A 20,410-nucleotide genomic window follows, 5' to 3' on the forward strand; every position below is an offset into this window, starting at 1 on the left:
AAAACGATACATTTTGTAAACTTTAGATGGATAACCATAAAAGAAAAGGTTTTGATATATTTTTGATAAAGTGCGAAATATTATGTAGTTAGTGGATATTTGCCCAGTTTAATATTTTGAAGTTAGAATTCTTTTTTCCATAAGGATTAGTTAGACAAATGAATTATATTTGTATCTATAATATATTGTTATAAAGATCTCAACATTAAAAGTTATAGTAGATTTTTCTTATCAAATTCTATTATTCAATGCCCTGTGGAAAATTTCAAGATTTACCTTAGGTATAACCTGAAAGTTGGGTATTTATATATATAACTTTATAAGTCAAAGTTATTATAATATGCCTTTTGAGATGAGTGATGTCTAAAATATCCTCACATTGAAATTTAATATCCAATTATACAGCACAGTTGTCGACTATTCAACTGAGTTCTTTTTCCTCCTCTTGTCATTGTATTTCTTCTCCTCTTGCCACAATACTTTCAGCAAAATTACCTTTATCAACCCTAATAACTTTGCTTTCATCTACGGGCGGCATTTTCGATAGTGGCACCTTCTTTCTCCATGGTAATGACAATTGACCATTTTCAATTTTCTTTTAGTTGCAATAGTTCTTTGAATGGTTTCTTGAGGATTTTGTGTCAATAGAAAGAGTGATATGTATCAATTGGGATAAAAACAAAAAAAATTATTCATAAAATAATTTAATTAAATTATGATATATTAAGTGTTCGTGAAAATATCTATTTGAGTTTTGATTGCAAGTACAAGCTTTTTTTTTTTTACCTATTTTGTTTTTTAAGGATAGCATGCTAATTCAGTTTATCATGCAAGAGTTCCATTTTGTTTTTTTGTATATGCTTGACTAGTAACGACTATTGTATGATTAGTTACTACTCATTTTATAATCTCTCTCTTGTTCCTTTGGTGAAGACCATAACTTGTAATCCAGGAACATTCCTATTGTATTACCAAGAATCAATGATCAACATGCGGAAGCATACCTGAATGCACAATGTTTAATTACTATTTGGAATTATGTGATTTGTCTTCTAGATCAACACATTATCGTAGAGAATTTTTTAACTTTCTCACTGCACTCTCTCTGAAGATGAGATGTCATGTGTGACCTGGAGACTTATAACTACTTATATAGATAATTTTTCCTATTATTACTAAATATTCATATTTCAACCTATCAAAAAAATAAAAATTACATTTATGTCTCTATACATTAAAGGTCCACACCCTAATAAATACATTAAGCCCAAATTATAAAAATCCTTATTAGATTACTCTTAATTGGGTTTGACCTTATATGACAGTTTGCAACACATAATTGAAATGCAAGTTATGCAATCCAAGAGGGGGGGTGAATTGGGATTTTAAAATTTATGCAATACAATTCGCACAACAATTTAATCTATCACCTTAATTAAATAAAAAACAATAAATTCAATCATGTACAATATTAAAAGAGTAAGGGAAAAGAAAACAAACACAAGGATTTTTACGTGGTTCGACTATTCCCGCCTACGTCAACGCCTCCAAGCTCACCCGCTTGAGGATTTCACTATCCAAGCCTCCCAAGGCTTCAAATGTTTACAATTGACTTCCAAGGTGTCAATGAACCTTTACAACAAAAGATTATATCCCCAATCTCTTCACCCCAAGTGTTTCTCACACTTGTACTCTCACAAATTGATGAGAAATGAAAATCACAACAATGAAACTCTCTTTAAGAGTGGATAACAAATTATAGCTCAATAATGGTTCAATAAATGATGATTTGCGAAATGGAAGCTCAATATATGTTTTATGATCTTATATTTGCTTGTGTTAGTTCTTAAAATGAAGTTTGAGTTGAGTTTTTATAGTGGAAGCCCAAAAACTTGCCGTTATAGGTAAATTCCAGCGCTCAAGCGGTTAACCGCTTGATTTATCCGGTTAGCCGCTCAGGAACAGTAATATTACCGTTATTTTTGAATTTTGCTACAGTAACACTGTTCTCTGAAATTACACTTTGGCCCCAAACTTTCTATAATTATACTATGGCCCAAAACGTAAAAAAACTTTATAAATAAGTCTCATTTCAGAACTTCCTAAGAATAGTTGTCTTTCCCAAACTTTCTGAAATTATGATATGGCCCTAAATATTTTATTGTTTCGCACAAAGGTCATTTTCAACATAATACCCATTTTTTCAAAGTTCTCAAAACCTTTCACTTTAGTCCAAAATATTCATAAATTATAGTATGGCCCAAAATATTTCAAATGTTTGTAAAAACATCCAACTCCGAAATTTAATACTTATTTAAAATCAAAGATTTCAAATCTTAGCATTTAAGTCCAAATTACTTAAATCCACAAAATACTTTACTTTATAAAAATAAAACCTTTTAGTTTATAAAAAGTATTTAATTAAATTAATTTCTTGAGCTTCTCAAATGCTTAATCAAACATCAATTAAATCATACCGGCTTTACAAGAATTTATCGCACTAATTTATTCGTTGAGCTCTAAACGATATTCTTGATATCGCCGTTGTCTGTTGAGTGTCTTCAATCTTGATTTCACTTGATTCACTTGCATAAATATTATCCTTAAAAAACTAGTGAAAATGTAAAATACAATATTTATTATATCACTCAATACATATGTTTGTTATCATCAAAATTATATTATTTATAGACCTTTAGGCTAACAATCTCCCCTTTTTGATGATGACAAACATCTCATGTATTTTGACATTTGTACTCCCCCTTAATACATGGCATATATAATTAAACATATAAATCAAATTCAAAACAAAAACTCCCCCTGAATATTTGATTTATGATAATTTGTAAGCTCCCCCTTAATATTTCAAAACCATGCATAAATATTTAAAATACAAAATACGTATTATATGTCTTCATGTTCAAAATACATGACTTCTCCCCCTTCATCATCAAAATTACTAGAAATTCATGCTAAGGTCAATAATATGTTAATGATCATGAACCATCATGCCATCAAAAGAATGCTCAAAATAAATTTTATCCAAAATCATATTGTATGCTCCCCCTAAATATATGGCCAATTAAAAAATTTAACCAAAATGATATTATCCAAAAACATATCATATTTATCTCCCCCTAAATAAGAAAATAGATAGATGTAATCGAAACAAGAGCATAAAAAATAATTCGTAAGGATATTACCAATTTTGTGCGAGGAAAAATTTCAGCAGCGTCTCCCCTTAAAATGCACAAATCCTCAAATACATAATGTGATTAATAACACTTCCTTATAAGCTTAAACAATTATAACAAACCAACAACTCCATTAATTTTTCAAGCGACACATATCAAATTCAATATGAATCCATGTTTATACCAAAAAGAATGTCTCAATGATTAATCAAGAACCATATAAAAATAAAGCATGCAATTAATCCAAAGAGTCATATTCATTATTCAGAAAATATCATCCAAATATAAATTATCGAGATATTAAACAACCATCATCCGTAATCCACAATTAAAACAATTATGCATATGAAAATATAGGTGCATAATATAATAAAGAACCATAGTAATTTAAAATACCCAAAATGCACAAATTCGGTTTTGTAAAATAATGAGTGAAATGGATTATTTTAAACCGATTATATTTATCCAAGAGAAGATTTAAGATAATGGATGGTGTTGATATGAACTCCGTATTATCTCCATAATTGTCCTTACATCTCTTGGCAACTTGTTTGCTCATGATTTATTACCATCCACCATTGTTGGAACAAAAACAAGCTTAAAGATCCAATTTCGGGTTTACAAAAATTGAGTGAAATGGATTTGTTTGAGCCAAGAAAATTGATCCTAGGGATGAATGAAGCTAATATATGATGTAGATTGGATAAAAAATGGGCTAAAGGAAGCTTGAAAATGTAGAGAGAGAAACAAGTAGAGTTAGGTTTTTGATTTTGGGTTTTATGTGGAGAGTTGATGAAATGAAGTTTTGAGAACGAAAATTGAAGGATTAATGGATGAATAATGATTTGGATGATTGATTTTAACAAGAAAATGAGTGAAAGATGAAGAAATTTGAGGAAGAAAATAGTGAGCACTATTCATGCGGGAATGGAATGAGGATGGAATAATGAAGAACAAGTGAAGAAATCATGATGGAGAAGTGTTTAATGAAGATAAAATGCATGGGTATTAGTTTGAATGGTTGATTTGGGCATGAAAATGGATGAAAAAGGAAGAAAATGGAGGTGAAAATGGATAGGTTGCTCACGGTTTTGAGAGAGAGGAAGAACAAGTGCAGAAAAATAACGAAGGAAGGAGAATGAGCAAAAAACAATATGCCCAACCCGTGACCAAGCGGCTAGCCACTTGGGGGCAAGCGGCTAGCCACTTGCTCTCGGGTTTGGGACAGTTTTCCAAGCGGCTAGTCGCTTGGTTGCTGTCCACCTGCACTCTACTTGCTTTCCGACTTGTTTCGATTAATTCCGTGATCATTTTGTGATTTCAAAACTTTTTAAGAGCCAATTTAATGCATGATTCATGATTTTAAACATCCAAAAGATAATTAATTCAAACAAATAATCCATCCAACAAGCATACAATCATGAAGCATATAAGCATTCAAAACTTAATAAAATGCAGAAAGGTCAAATTCGGAATAAAAACTGTATTGATTGAGCCAGAAGTAACATGCAAGCTATATACCGTTGGAAAGATAATTAAGTTAACTTTCCAATAAATTTTACAGAGCTGGATTTGGAGTTCTCTAGAAAGAGTTATGACCAATTCATTACAGCTTGTGCAGACTTGGGATTTTCACAATAATTAAACATATAAGCATTCAAAAGTTAATAAATCAAACACACCACTTAACTATCATGCTTAAACACTTCATAAACATTAACATCAAACAAATCCATCATGATGAGTTGATAAGCTATCATCATATATAAATAACCTTGCATCATGATAAAACACTCAATGTTAAATACAATGATAATTCAATCATGTAAACATACAAGCATACTTTCACAAATTCATTTATCATGATTCATTTAACAAAATTAATATGGCAAGAATTATTACCAAAACAATTAAATCATCTTGCCTCATCTTTTTCTCCTAGATCATGCTCAAATGATTATCCTCACAAGCTTTCATCAAGGAACTTCTCCACCATTCCTTGATTGTGGTACCTACAAAACAAATTCAAGTTTTGTGCTTTGGTACCCAAATATTTTTGGGCCCTTGAGTGTTAGCAATGGTTCCTTTTGGAACCCAAATATATTTTACTCCATAATATGCATTTTTTTTCATTGAACATCTAAAACTCATATGACGATTTTGATTGCAATAATGACAAACAATTTTATGATCACTTGTGGAGGTAGCCTTAACAAAATAATTCTTATAATATTTTTGTTTCAAATAAGGCTTATACCCAAGTCCTCCTTTATCAAACACACATTTTTGAGTGCTTAGTAATTTTTCTAAGTTCTTTTGACCATTTGTGAATTTTAACACAATTTCATTGAGCTCATTACTCTTTTTCTTAAGCACTTCATTTTCTTTCATCAACTTATCAACATGTGATTTTTCATGCTCATATGAAATACTTTGTTTACCTTTAAATGATGCAATTCTATCATGCAACATTTTATTATCTAACTCTAGTCCTTTAATCTTTTCATTTAATGAATCATTGCATTTTTGTAAAGCATCCTTTTCATTTTTCAAGTCATCTACATATGATTCTAGATGCTCATGTGAAGTGCTAGGTTTCTCATTCAATAATGCAACTCTATCATGCAATGTTTTATTCTCTAATTCTAAGCATGTAATCTTTGCACTTAGAGATTCATTCTCATTTGTGAGCTTTACCATTTTCTTTTTAAGACATGCATTCTTTTTACCAATTTTTATCCAATTATCATGCAATTCTTCAAAAGCATCACATAATTCATCATAAGTAGAAAGATCATTTACCTCATCAAGTTCATCATCCGATTCATCTCCAATTGCCATGAGAGCTAGATTTGTCATTTCTTGATGCTCTTCACCATCACTTGTTTCCTCATCGCTATCATCCCATGTGGCTACCATTGCTCTCTTCTTGAGCTTGTTGAGAAGAGGGCATTCCGTTCTTATATGACCAGGCTTTTTGCACTCATAACATTTGATTACTTCCTTCTTCTCCTTTCGGTTCTTGAGGTCTCTAGATTTTCTTCACTTTTTCGCAATTTGAAAAGGTCTTTCCTAGGGCTCCTAGAGTGTTCATTATGTCTGTAAATCTAGTATACATATAATACACACTCTCATTTTGTTCCATTTGAAATAATTCATATTGTCGACTGTACCTACTAATTTTAGACTCTTTCACTTGATTCGTGCCTTCATAAACAACTTCAAGTCTGTCCCAAATTTCATTAGCACTTTCACAACTAGACACTCTATGAAACTCTTTCTTATCAAGTGCACAAAACAAGGCATTCATGGCTTTGGAATTTAGAGAAACTTTTCTCTTTTCCAATTCATTCCATTACCATGAAGATTTTGGAATATCTTCCCTGACTTCGTTTTTAGTCAAAGGCATAAATGGACCATCACAAATAATTTCCCAAATTTCATAATCTAAAGCTTGTAAATAGATTCTCATCCTAATTTTCCAATATGGGTAGTCATTACCGTCAAAGAACGGTGGTCTAATTGTGGATTGTCCTTCCCTAAAGGTTGAGTCATTATGGGTTGCCATGGATCTTTAACTCTAGACGGTTAAGTCTACACAAGAGCACCTCGCTCTGATACCAAATGAAATGCAAGTTATGCAACCCAAGAGGGGGGGTGAATTGAGATTTTAAAATTTATGCAATACAATTCGCACAACAATTTAATCTATCGCCTTAATCAAATAGAAAACAATAAATTCAATCATGTACAATATTAAAAGAGTAAGGGAAAAGAAAACAAACACAAGGATTTTTACGTGGTTCAGCTATCCCCGCCTACGTCCACGCCTCCAAGCTCACCCGCTTGAGGATTTCACTATCCTAAGCCTCCCAAGGCTTCAAATGTTTACAATTGACTTCTAAGGTGTCAATGAACCTTTACAACAAGAGATTATATCCCCAATCTCTTTACCCCAAGTGTTTCCGACACTTGTACACTCACAAATTGATGAGAAATGAAAATCACAACAATGAAACTCTCTTTAAGAGTGGATAACAAATTATAACTCAATAATGGTTCAATAAATGATGATTTACGAAATGGAAGCTCAATATATGTTTTATGATCTTATATTTGCTTGTGTTAGTTCTTAAAATGAAGTTTGAATTGAGTTTTTATAGTAGAAGCCCAAAAACTAGCCGTTATAGGCAAATTCTAGCGCTCAAGCGGTTAGCCGCTTGATTTATCTGGCTAGCCGCTCAGGAACAGTAATATTACCGTTATTTTTGAATTTTGCTACAGTAACATTGTTCTCTGAAATTACACTTTGGCCCCAAACTTTCTATAATTATACTATGGCCCAAAACGTAAAAAAACTTTGTAAATAGTTCCCACTTCAGAACTTCCTAAGAATAGTTGTCTTTCCCAAACTTCATTGTCCTTCATGTACTTTATCTTTTCATTTATAGCATCGATCCACTTCTAAGAGTTAGAATTTTGCATGGCTTGATAAAAATATATTGGATTATCTTCGGTCACCCCAATGCCCACCTCATATTTTTAAAGAAATATAATATAGTCATCTAGCACTGCACTTCTCATTTTTCTAGTGGATCTCCTTAATGATATACGTTCTTGAGGTGATAGAGTTTGTTCCTTTGGAAAAATTTCTTGTATGAGATTTTCTTTAACATTGTCTTAATTTGTTGTGTCTTGAACAAGGTTAAAAATGAGTTCTTGATCAATATTGACAACGCCATGGAAATATTAACATATTCATTTTTAAAGACAAAGTCCCTAATTGTCTGCCCATGGAAATATCAACATGTTCCTTTTTAAAGACAAAGTCCTTAGCTGTATCTCCCCTCGCAAACTCGACATTCTCAAGAACCAAGCATTTTCAGACTAAAAAATTGACTTAGTCATGGGATCGTAAAATTTTACCCCTAGATCTTTCAAAGTATCCAACAAAATAACAACTCATTATCCTTCACTCCAGTTTCTTTTCATTAGGCCTATAATGTCTTGCCTCAGTTGGACATCCTCAAACACGCAGATACTTTAGACTAGACTTCTTACTTATCCAAAGTTCGGAAGAGGTTTTGACAGTTGCTTTAGTTAGAACACTATTAAGCATATATGCTGCAATCTTAAGTTCTTCTGGCCAGAGTAACTCTGGTAAGATAGAATGACAAATCACACTCATCAACATGTCCTTAAGCGTCATGTTTCGTCTTACAACAACACCATTCATAGCAAGCGAGCCTGGCATAGTGCATTATTGGATGATAATGCATTTCTCTAAGAACTTAGCAAACAATCCTAGATATTGTTTACCTAAACTATCATATTTGCCATAGTACTTACCACCATGGTAAGATATGATGCTTTTGATTCTTTTGCCGAGTTGGTTTTCAACTTCAACCTTAAAATTTTTGAACATATCCAAGATTGTGACTTTTCATGGAAGAGATAGATGTAACCATATCAAGAAAAAATGTCTATAAACATCATAAAATATTGTTGACCATTACAAACAGCCATAAAGAATGGCCCACAAATATATGTATGTATAAGTTTTAAGATGTCCAAAGTGGTATTGGCTTCAAATATCATTTTATTGGTTTGTTTCCTTTTATATATTTACAAAAACATTAAAATCTGTAAAATCTAAGGGGTCAAGAATTTTTTTGACGCAAGTCTTTCGATTATCTATCTAAAGATGTAACTTAATATTTTTTGCCATAACACAGCTGAATTCTCATTGTTTAATTTCTTTTTATGCCTTGTGTACTTAATTACTAGGATTCATTAATTGAAACAATTGCGTCAATCAAATAAAGATTATTATGATCGGACAAAGAACCAGATCCAACTAATTTTAAATCATGAAACAAATTGAATTTTTTATTCTTAAATTAATAAGATAAACTATATTTTCCCAAAGCAAGAATATGAATCAAGTTCCATCTAAAAGACGGTTCTATAAATGTTTCATTAAGATCCAAATAAAATTTAGTCTTTAATAATAATCTTAATTTTCTAATTGCTTCAACTTCAACTATTTTGTCATCGCCCATATAAATGTATTTGTCACCATCATTGGGCTTTCGACAATTCAAGCAATCTTGCATAAACATACTGATATGAGTTATCACACCAGAATCTATCAGAATCTATCAATCACGTGTGTATAAGTACCCAAGTTAAATTATTCTCAAAACAAACTAGATTAAGAAGCATATCCTTTTTATCACACCATGCATGATAGTTGGTGCAATGCTTCTTCTTATGCCCTTAAGCTCTATAGAAAAAATAATGAGTACCTTCTAGATTATCTAGTTTCTTTTGTTGTTTCCCTTAAGGTGTCGTATATGCAACTTCCTCATTTTTCTTTCTTTTCTTGCTGCTGCTCATATACCTTATTAAAATTAAACTTGTCAGGAGCGTACATACTTTTGCCTTTTTGCTTTTGACAAACCTATTTTCAATGACCACAAGGAACTCCTTAGTCTTAGTTATCTTTTTAGTCATAAAGCCCCTGACTGCATCCAGAATGGACTTCTTCATGATCATTATATACATGTGATTTGATTTCTCTGATATTTCAATATCCCTCTTATCATTAAGGATACTCTCATCTGTAAGAGGTGGGAGAGAGTCAAACCTTAATGCAAGGTCGAGATCAATGACTGTGAGAACTTTTAAGAGGTTCTCTTGCCATGACTTTAAATGAGAGCCATTTAGTATAGGAATAGAATTGATGTTGGTAGTAATATTAGCAAGAGTCATAACTGAATCAGAGAACAACAAACAAACAAAATAAATTCATATAAGTTTAAAACGAAATCAAATTCAAATAATGGTAAATCCATCTCAAGACACCAGACACTTTATTAACAGATACTCCATTAACATTTCATCTCTCGACAAAATATTAACTTGTAAGCGATATCTTAGTGGAGCAATTAAACACTGAAAATAAGAGCATGTTAAATAATAAATCTTCCTTGGGATGATTTATTGTTCACATGTAAAACTAAATAACCATCATGTGTTTATTACTAAAGGTGCACATGCAATATTGTTAAATATGGACATTCCTTTGGGCCAATCGATATTCATGAAAATTATATACAAATAATTTTTTATACTCTAAAACAAATTAATTTCCATAAACAAGGTTACTTTAGTGACATGTTATTTCAATTAATTCATAAAAAATCATATATAAATATATCAATATTTGAATTTAAAATTGTACTAAAATTATCCCAAAAATTGGTCAAAATCAAAGTCAACAATCAATGATCAAACATTGACTGGTTAACCGTTAGCAAGGCTAGGTCTGGACCAGGTCGGGTCAAACTGATCTAGATCCTCAGCCAAACCTAACTCGTTTTTAGGACTATTTTTTTTTTATTTCAGTCTTCATGGCTACTGCTCCTACCAGATCTGCCACAGTTTGGCTTGGTGGTGCGATTTCTCGGACATGAAGCTATCTCTCTTTTTTCTTTTTCTTTTTTAATAAGACTTTTCTTATTAACGCCGTGGCTCTTCTTCACCATTGCCAACCTAGTGGTTTTTCCATTGGTGGTAGTAGCTGTCGTAGGCCTAAACTTAAAATCTTTCTTTTAATTGTTTTTCCTACAAGCAGGCCATGACTTGCGTGCATGGTGCAACTCAATAGTCACGCCTTGTACGACCAACACCGGTAATAATAGCAGTTATTGCCGCTTCCCACAAACTTAAACCAAATATATATATTTTTCTATTAGTCCTTAAAAAAACAAAACTTCAATCATTAATCGAAAATAAATTTGATGCTTAATTATCCAACGTAAAGAGGTGCTGATACCAGTTGTTGGAACAATAAATCTTTTGGCGAAAACAATCACCTATAATCCAGGAAATTCATGTTGTATCACTAAGAATCAATAATCGAATATGTGGTAGCGTACCTAAATCGATAATGGTTAATTGCTCTCTAAAGTCGTGTGGTTACCTTTCAGATCAACAAGTTATCCTAAAAAATACCTTAACTTTCTCATTGCACTCTCAGATGATAGAACATTAGAAGAGAAGATAATGTTACATGTGATCTAGGGGCATAACTACTTATATAGATAATTTTTCCTGTTATCATTTGGTATTCTTATTTCAACCCATTGTAAAAATAGAAATTACCATTAAATCTTTATACATTAAAGGATCATACCCTAATAGATGCATTAAAGCCCAAATTATCGAAATCATTAATAGATGACTTTTAATTAAGATTAACTTTATATGACAGTTTGCAACATATAATTATTCATATATGAGCCTAATGTTAGATTAAGGATCCAACACCTCTCTCTCTTTATGTGCATGCTTACCTTCAACATAAGCTTAATGCAATGATTATTAAATTTTGTAGACATTATCTACACTTACTTTTAAGAGTTCATTACCACACTTGATGCTACTTTCTCTCTTCTAAAGGTGTGTGTATATTTATGTGCTTTAAATTTAGGGTGCAATCATGAGTAACATTAGGCTAATAAGTTTATAAATCCTCTAATTCCCCTTTCCATAAGAGTTTATTATTGCATTTGATTATGTTTTCCTTGAGCAACCACCCTAGACAAATGGCACAAAAATCATGATTTTCTATTGAATTTAACAAGTTTAAATTTGACTCAATAAAGATTTAGTTCCTTATACTTTTAGAAATTAGCTTTTTAAATTTTACTATTCTACACAATTAAAATGAGAAAATGAAACATTCTTAATGAACCTGTAGCCAAATTACTCGATTTAACTCGTGTGTATAATATTATACTCGATAAGCACATCATGTAGCTTTTGCAAAAAAATAAAAATAAAAACTGAAATAATGATGAATTCAATCTACTTTTTTTAATAGGAGATCATAAATGCTATATACATACAAAGAATCTTTTATATTTTATTTAAAGTTGAGAGTAGCCAAATTACTCGACTGCAGACGTGTAATAAATACACGTAACTGTAGTCATGTAATCAATACTTTATTTAGTTGGTACATCTTGTAATTTGTTTGATTGGTTTAGAATATGTTATTATGAAACTTTTAGTCTTATTTCTCATATTATTCAAATATATTTGTATTTTAGCAAATGGAATCAAAATTCAAGGAATCTAATTATTTAAAAAAACAAAGATTTCTAACCAGTCATCGCTAAATGCAATTGAAGGCATAAAAAAAATTAACTAAGGAGTAGAAAATTATTTTCAAGTGTTCTTGTTTCAGTCATTTTTTGGATGTCTAAAAGTTGAAGATTTCTTCATAGTTACCCCACCACATAATTTTTTTGGATTCCAAGGTCATGAAATCCATGCAAAACATTTTCTACACGACTATAGTCGAGTAAATTGACTACTCCCAATTTTGCTTGATAAATAGGTGAATTATGTATTTTTGTACCCTTTTCCTTTTTTCGGTTTTGTATCGTATATATATGGTAGAAAATCTTTGATCATAAAAAAGTCACATAACATTCAACCTAACTTTTTTACTACAATCATGTAAATTCATAAATTCAATACTATAATAGAGTAAATGGAAAAAATATAAATTACGAAAAGTGATCATCAATACAAAAACAACATAAGCTTGAAAATATGTTAGTGTCATAGTTAAGTCTAAAGAGAACACAAATAAATTAAAAGCCACCAGTATCATTCAACAATGCAATAGCTTTCTTAGTTGATTTCTTAGTTGTTTTGGGCAAGTTTAATGCTGCCCAAGCAAATATGGCATTTTGCTTTGTCTTGTTTGTAAATTGACTTCTTTTATGTTCGTACCATTAAATCTATAATGTCCATTCCGTTGAACTTATTTACCATGAAACAAAATAAGCACACATACCAAAGTCATTTTCTTTAGTAATACAACACATAATAATTAGAATATCTACCAAAAGGAAAATCATAAAATAGATTGTACAATATTTTGCCCATATACATGACTACAATCGAGTAAATTGAGAAGATACATGATTGTAGCCGATTAAATAGGCAGAAAACGAGTTGGTATTACAAAATAAGCTGGTTGATGTTAAGATATCATATTTAGTTTAAAATGATGCATTAATTAAACTCTTATGATGTTAAGGTGTCATAGCAATAGGAAAATTCTACATATTTACAATTATAGTTGAGTAAATTGAATAAATACATTGCTGCAGTCGAGTAAATGGTATGGAACGAAATATGCATTCCAAAGTCATAAGAATAAAATGAGATTTCAACAAATATACCCAAAAAAAATACGTTGTATTAGTTTTCTCATGTAAATATAATGAAAATATGAGTTATTTTAGTTTTTATCGTAAAGTAAACATTGCTAAGAAAACTTTGATCCATAATAGATTTTCTATGATGGATATTGATATGTCACGAGTCTATCATGTAGTAATGACATTTTCATGATATATAATGTATATCACACCTTTTTGACATATTTGTGACTAATAGAGAATATACATAAATGGATGATGGATAAAAGTCATGGTTGATTAATTTAAATTTTAAAAAATTCAAAACGGCATGCCATTTAAATTGTTTAATTTACATGACAAAAGATTGTCATGGGTTGAAATGAATTATTTAAAAATTATTTATTTTAAACATGTAATTGATTTATTTATTAAATTTTAAGTTGTTTAAGATTATATTTTTACAAATTTTCCATTGTTAATTATTTAAAAATATTTCTTTAATGTACAACTTAATTTTAAAAGATTGCCATTGTTAATTAATTAAAAAAATGTAATTTTAAAAGATTGTCATTGTTAATTAATTAAAAAAAATGCAATCGTTTTGATTTGGAAACAATGTTTCAACACTTAGCAAAATTTGCTAATGTTGCAATGATTGAAACCCCTTTTTAATTAATTATTTAAATTAAAAAATAAATGACAATCATTTTGCTTTGGAAACATCATTCCGACACTTAGCAAATTTTTTTAAGTGTTGCAACAATTGAAACCCCTTTTTCTTTTTTTATTCTCCACCCTTTCAAGCATAGAAGAAGCATCACCACTACAACTTATTTTTTACTCAATTGACGAATCACCCACAGTGACTCTTGGGTGGTACTGTCTATATTTCTTTGATCGTAAAGAAAATAGTGAAATTATCTAATATTATGGATATGGTTTTTGTGGTTGATTAATATCTAAATTGCTATGAGCTTTGAAAATAGCTTGTTCATTTTGGTGATACGATGTTTTACGAGTGCATCCATGTTCTTCCATTACAAATTTAAATGATTTTAGGTACTGCATGTGAAATTATGGTTGTGATTCTAATTATTTCTAATTTCCATGTCTAATTGAGATGATTTAAGTAATTAATTTAATTGTTGTTTACTTGATTTTGACTTTGTAAAGCACTAATTTTTAATCATTATGAATATTATATTGACTTTACATAGATTGTGTGTTAAGCCCTGAATTGCATGTGATTCTAATTTTGCATGGATTGTGTGTAAAGCTTTGGATTGTCTTTATGTGCATTAGACTTCACAAAAGTTTATTGAGCTGTCTTTTGTGTATTTGATGGTGTGATAAAGAAAACATTTGTTTGGTATGTATTCTTTATTACAATAGTTTTGTTTGTGCTCCCCGAAAATATATTCTATTTTTTTCTAAAGATGGTGAACTTTGTTTATTGAATTTGTGGTCCTGGTTGGTTTTTAAAATATTTCAAGGCACAATGAGGGCCTTTATGTGTTGCATTTTTGACACACATGGGTCTCTCAAATTGTTTAATACTTGTGTTTTGGATTTTATATTGTAACGTTAAAAAAGAAAAAAAAATCAATATTAAGCTTAGCAAAAGCATTAATGTCCAATTTTTCTAGGGTTATATATTCTTCAGATTAGATACAATTGGCTGTAAAATGCTTGGCCAAAGAAAGGCATTTAAGCTGCATAATCAAGTAGGTAAAACTTTTTTGGAAATATATAATACTACTTTTTTGGTTGCTTGAGTACTATGTGTCTATTTTTTATTCTATTTTGCTTACATGACACTGTCAATTTCAGTACACTAATGAAAGTAAAGTCTAATTTTTTTTTTTTGTGTGCATGTAAAATTAAATATTGATCATATGTAATTAAATACATAACATAACTAGTAGCATATTTGCTATAGAAATTTTAGAATGAAGTGTATTCTATGATAATAATGAGTCTTGATAGGATCAGCTTTAGATTACTTGGGCCTAAAATATAGGGCCATAGGCATTCGCCCCGACTTATTGGCTACTCTTTTTATAGTATTTGTCCTCGAACTTTGAAAAAGTATAAGATTTTGCATGTATTTTATCATTTTGTTTTTTTAAATAATTTATTACATTTTTTATTTTTGTAGTAGGAGCTGTTTTTGGTTTATAAGATGGAAAATTGATGATTGTCCGTGGAATATTTTGTTGGTGTGAATATGTTAATGGATTTTGTAATTGAAATTTTTTATGAGGATGATTTTATAAGGTGTCCTTGCATCAAATGTGAAAGCCTTGCATTTTACTCTTCTAGGATAGTTAGAGACTATTTATTTTTTAAGGGTTTTGACGAGAGTTACACTATTTGGACTTGGCATGGGGAAACTGAACTTGATGTAACAAAAATTGATATAGGTGACCAAATTAACCCACAAACATGTGCCTTAATAAGGGTGAGGTTGTAGACATGATTCATGGTGTTCACAAGCATTTTGATGATGATCCTAAGGCCTTTAAATCCTTATTAAAAAATGCCAAGAAACCTTTGTGTACCCAAGTTCCCAAAACTATACTAGTTTAGGTGCATTGGTTAAGTTATATAACCTAGAGGGGAGATATGGGTGGTTTGATACTAGCTTGTCAGATTTATTAAGTCTCCTTGCTGACATATTATCAGTGAACAATACATTGCCTAGGTCTACATATGAGGCAAAAAAAAAAAAAAGGCCATGTCTGTCTTAGGCTTGCAGTATGAAAAAATACATGCTTACTACCTAGATGATTGAATACTATATATAAAGGAATATGAGAACTTTTTTGAATATCCTACTAGTGGAGTATCACGATGGTAAAAAAGAGATTGTTCTAAGGAAAAATGTAAGAAAGGAATTCTCGTAAAAGTTTTATAGTATTTCCTACTCATTCCTAGATTTAAGCAACTGTTCCGGCTGACTCAACTTGGCATGCAAATGAAAGAGAAGTTGATGGCAAGCTTCGTCATTCGATTGACTCACCAGCTTGGAAGTTAATGAATGATAAATGGCCTTCGCATCTAAATCTAGAAATCTCATGTCTTGGCCTTTCAATTGACGAAATCAATCCACATAGCTCCTTAAATAATACATACAGTTGTTGGCCAGTTGTCCTTGTAACTTATAATCTTCCTCCGTAATTATGTATGAAAAGAAAATTCATGATGTCGTCATTGTTGATTTTCAGACCACAACAACCAGGGCATGACATTGATGTGTTCATAGCACCATTAACCGATTACTTATTGTCTTTATGGGATAGTAGTGTTGAGGCATATGATGCATATAGAAAAGAATTCTTCTACTTGTGAGCTATCCTACTATAGACAATAAATGACGTTCAAGTTTATGGAAATTTATTTATTATGCTTGTTCAGTTTGTGGGGAAAAGATAACTCCTTGCAGATTGTCACATAGTAAGAAAAATGCATACATGGGTGATAACTCACGAAATGAGAGTTATTACATCCTTTCTAGACTTAAATCAAGATCACGTAGAGATCAAATAAGGTGTTTTTATTACATTTTGGTTATATTTTACATAAACATTCATTTTAGTTGAGTCTTAATAAGTTTTGCTTAAATCAAAATAATTTGTGATAAAAACAGGTGCATAATTGTAGGTTTTCAGAAAGTCTTGGTTCATGAGGGGATGTTGAGGCATTAGATGAGCAAGATGACGAAAGAAGACAGCCGCAAAAGAAGTAAAACACAATCGGGAATAGTACAATATGGTTGCGGATGTCAGAGCAACCAGTGCTGTAGCAATCTGGGAGCAATGCGGGAGAAAACTTAGGCGCGGGTCAGCCACAGAATCGCAATCTGCATTTTTCCTAATTTAACGCATGCACGCTCATAGGCTTTTGTTTACCCTAATTTGCAATATAAAAGGGAGGCGTGCACTACATAGAAAGGTGACAAGGGAATTATCATTAGAATAATTTTCAAAGGAAGGAAGAAGAAGATCAGAATTGGAGAGTGATGTTTCAGAAACATTGAAGAATCGTGCAGAATTATTTGGATTTGTCTTTCACCGTGCTCAACTTATATTTATGTTTATTTTTCTCATTCAGAATATGAACTAAATTTACTTGTAGTTGAGTGACAAATAATCTATTGGGTTCTTGATTGTTCTTATAAGTTGTTATGTCGTTGATGTAGCATTTTACTCTAGTAGTTTGTATGAATATAACCGCTATTTCGGTTGATCACCCATTTAATAGTTTTAGTTAAGATACAGCAACAAAAGGGCATGTCTTAGCGGATATTATTAGAGTATTACTTGATCTTAAGTTGAGTTTCCTGGATTAAGTTATCTTGAATCCCATAAGGGCAATACTTGAAATTAAGATTTGTGACACACTAGACATAGGTGCTCACCTTGTAGGGTGGAGAGACTAAAGATCATAATGCCATGTCATAAGTAGATTAGCAACTGGTTATTGTTAATAGATTTAAGGGTATGAGACTTCCAATATGCGATAGCTGAGGATGCATATTTATTATGCCCAGTGCTGCAGCACTTGCCGTAACAACTGGTGCTAATTTGATGAAAAAAACAGTCATCCCCATAAGGAGAGTTTGATCATTCAACTACTATGATCTCAATTGAATCTTAGACACATTTAACATAGTTTATTTTATTACGGTATTGTTTTATTTAATTCTTTCACAATCATTAATTACGATAGAAATTACCTTACAATTGTTAGCTTTGGCCTTAAGTTGACTTGCACTATCGTGATTACTGTAGCATTTTGAGTAACATCAATCCCTGTGGAGACGATCTTGAATACTCATCACTTTATTACTTGTTGTGTATACTTGCACATTGGCATTGGTAGCAATTGCTTATAAAAATAACTAACAAGTTTTTGGCGCCGTTGCCGGGGATTGATTGTTTATCTTTGAAGTGTGAAGTAAATCTTGATAGCGCCAAATTTGACCTAATTCATTCTATATATTGGCAGATCGATACGTGCATGTGCAAAGACAAATCTGTGGTATTCCAATTCGATCCTGAGATTGAAAGGACTATCAGGAGACGACGAAGAGAATAAAAGAATTAAAAAACTGTTTCAAGCATGAATAATTTGCAGGATGCGGGAAATTTGAATCCTCACGGGCCCTTACAACCAGTCAACATTCAAGAAGAGCAGAAAGAACATGCTAACGAGAGACAGCCAGGCAATAACAATATTATTTACATGGCTGATGACAGAGACATAGCTATAAGAGATTATGCTGTGTTAACTCCTCAAGTTGTACACTCTGGGATTATCAGACCTGAAGTAGAAGCTGCAAATTTTAAGTTGAAGCTAGTGATGTTTCAAATGTTGCAAACATTTGGTCAATTCAATGGATTGCCAAATGAAGATCCTCATCTCCATCTTAAATTGTTCTTGGAAGTAAGTGATGCTTTTAAGATTGCTGGAGCAACACAAGATACCTTAAAGCTGAGGCTTTTTCCTTATTCCTTAAGAGATCAAGCAAGAGCATGGTTAAATTTGTTACCATATGATTCTATCACTACATGGAATGAATTGGCTGACAAATTCCTAATGAAATATTTTCCATTGACAAAAAATGCAAAGTTGTGGAATGAGATTACTTACTTCCATCAACTTGAAGATGAGAGTTTGTACGAGGCTTGGGAAAGATTCAAAGAATTGCTCAGAAGATGTCCTCATCATGGTATTCCTTATTGCATTCAATTGGAAACTTTCTACAATGGGTTGAATCCGAGTACAAGGTTAATGGTGTATACTTCAGCAAATGAAGCCTTGTTATCCAAATCTTACACTAAAGCTTATGAAATTCTGGAGAGAATTGCCAATAATAATTATCAGTGGCCTTCAACTAGGCAACCAGCAGCAAGATGATCAGTAGAGGTACATAACATAGATGCAATTACAGCCTTATCAGCACAAGTAACCTCATTGACTAACATGGTAAAGGCCATGACTCTTGGGTGGTACTGTCTATATTTCTTTGATCGTAAAGAAAATAGTGAAATTATCTAATATTATGGATATGGTTTTTGTGGTTGATTAATATCTAAATTGCTATGAGCTTTGAAAATAGCTTGTTCATTTTGGTGATACGATGTTTTACGAGTGCATCCATGTTCTTCCATTACAAATTTAAATGATTTTAGGTACTGCATGTGAAATTATGGTTGTGATTCTAATTATTTCTAATTTCCATGTCTAATTGAGATGATTTAAGTAATTAATTTAATTGTTGTTTACTTGATTTTGATTTTGTAAAGCACTAATTTTTAATCATTATGAATATTATATTGACTTTACATAGATTGTGTGTTAAGCCCTGAATTGCATGTGATTCTAATTTTGCATGGATTGTGTGTAAAGCTTTGGATTGTCTTTATGTGCATTAGACTTCACAAAAGTTTATTGAGCTGTCTTTTGTGTATTTGATGGTGTGATACAACCCTGGCTGGAAACAACACCTAAATTTCTCATGGAGCAGTCAGAATCGAAATGCTCCAGCATTGAATGGGCAAAATAAAAACACACAACCATTTGGTTTTCATCAGCAGAGTCAAGGGCAAAAGCATATCAGTCAGGATCCAATCACTTCCCTGGAAGCACTGATTAAGGAATACATTGCAAAGAATGAAGCAATTGTGTAGAGTCAAGCTGTATCTTTGAGAAACCTGGAAAACCAAATGGGACAACTTGCCACAGCAATAAGCAGCAGAATTCAAGGAAGCTTACCTAGCAACACAGAAGAGCTTAGGAGAGAGGGCAAAGAACACTATAAAGTAATTAATTTGAGATATGGAAAGAATGTTGATATCCTAGTTGATGTAACAAAAAATAGGATGGAATTCAATTCAGCACAAAAATCACCTCAAAATATAAGCATGTTACAACAATCTCCCTATCAAGACACTGGTTTCATGGGCCAAGCTATAGCAACTGCAG

The 20,410-nt window shown here is 31.5% G+C and overlaps 1 non-coding gene across 1 annotated transcript; it reads right to left on the bottom strand.

Annotated features, from left to right (window-relative positions):
• Positions 1-19,051: 19,051 nt before the first annotated feature.
• Positions 19,052-19,158, bottom strand: LOC112096027. Its single transcript, XR_002904185.1, has one exon. It is a non-coding gene; the product is annotated as a small nucleolar RNA R71 (small nucleolar RNA).
• Between the last annotated feature and the right edge of the window lie 1,252 nt (positions 19,159-20,410).

This window comes from Citrus clementina, unplaced genomic scaffold (assembly GCF_000493195.1).
Source record: "Citrus clementina cultivar Clemenules unplaced genomic scaffold, Citrus_clementina_v1.0 scaffold_1, whole genome shotgun sequence".
Classification (NCBI taxonomy): Eukaryota; Viridiplantae; Streptophyta; class Magnoliopsida; order Sapindales; family Rutaceae; genus Citrus; species Citrus x clementina.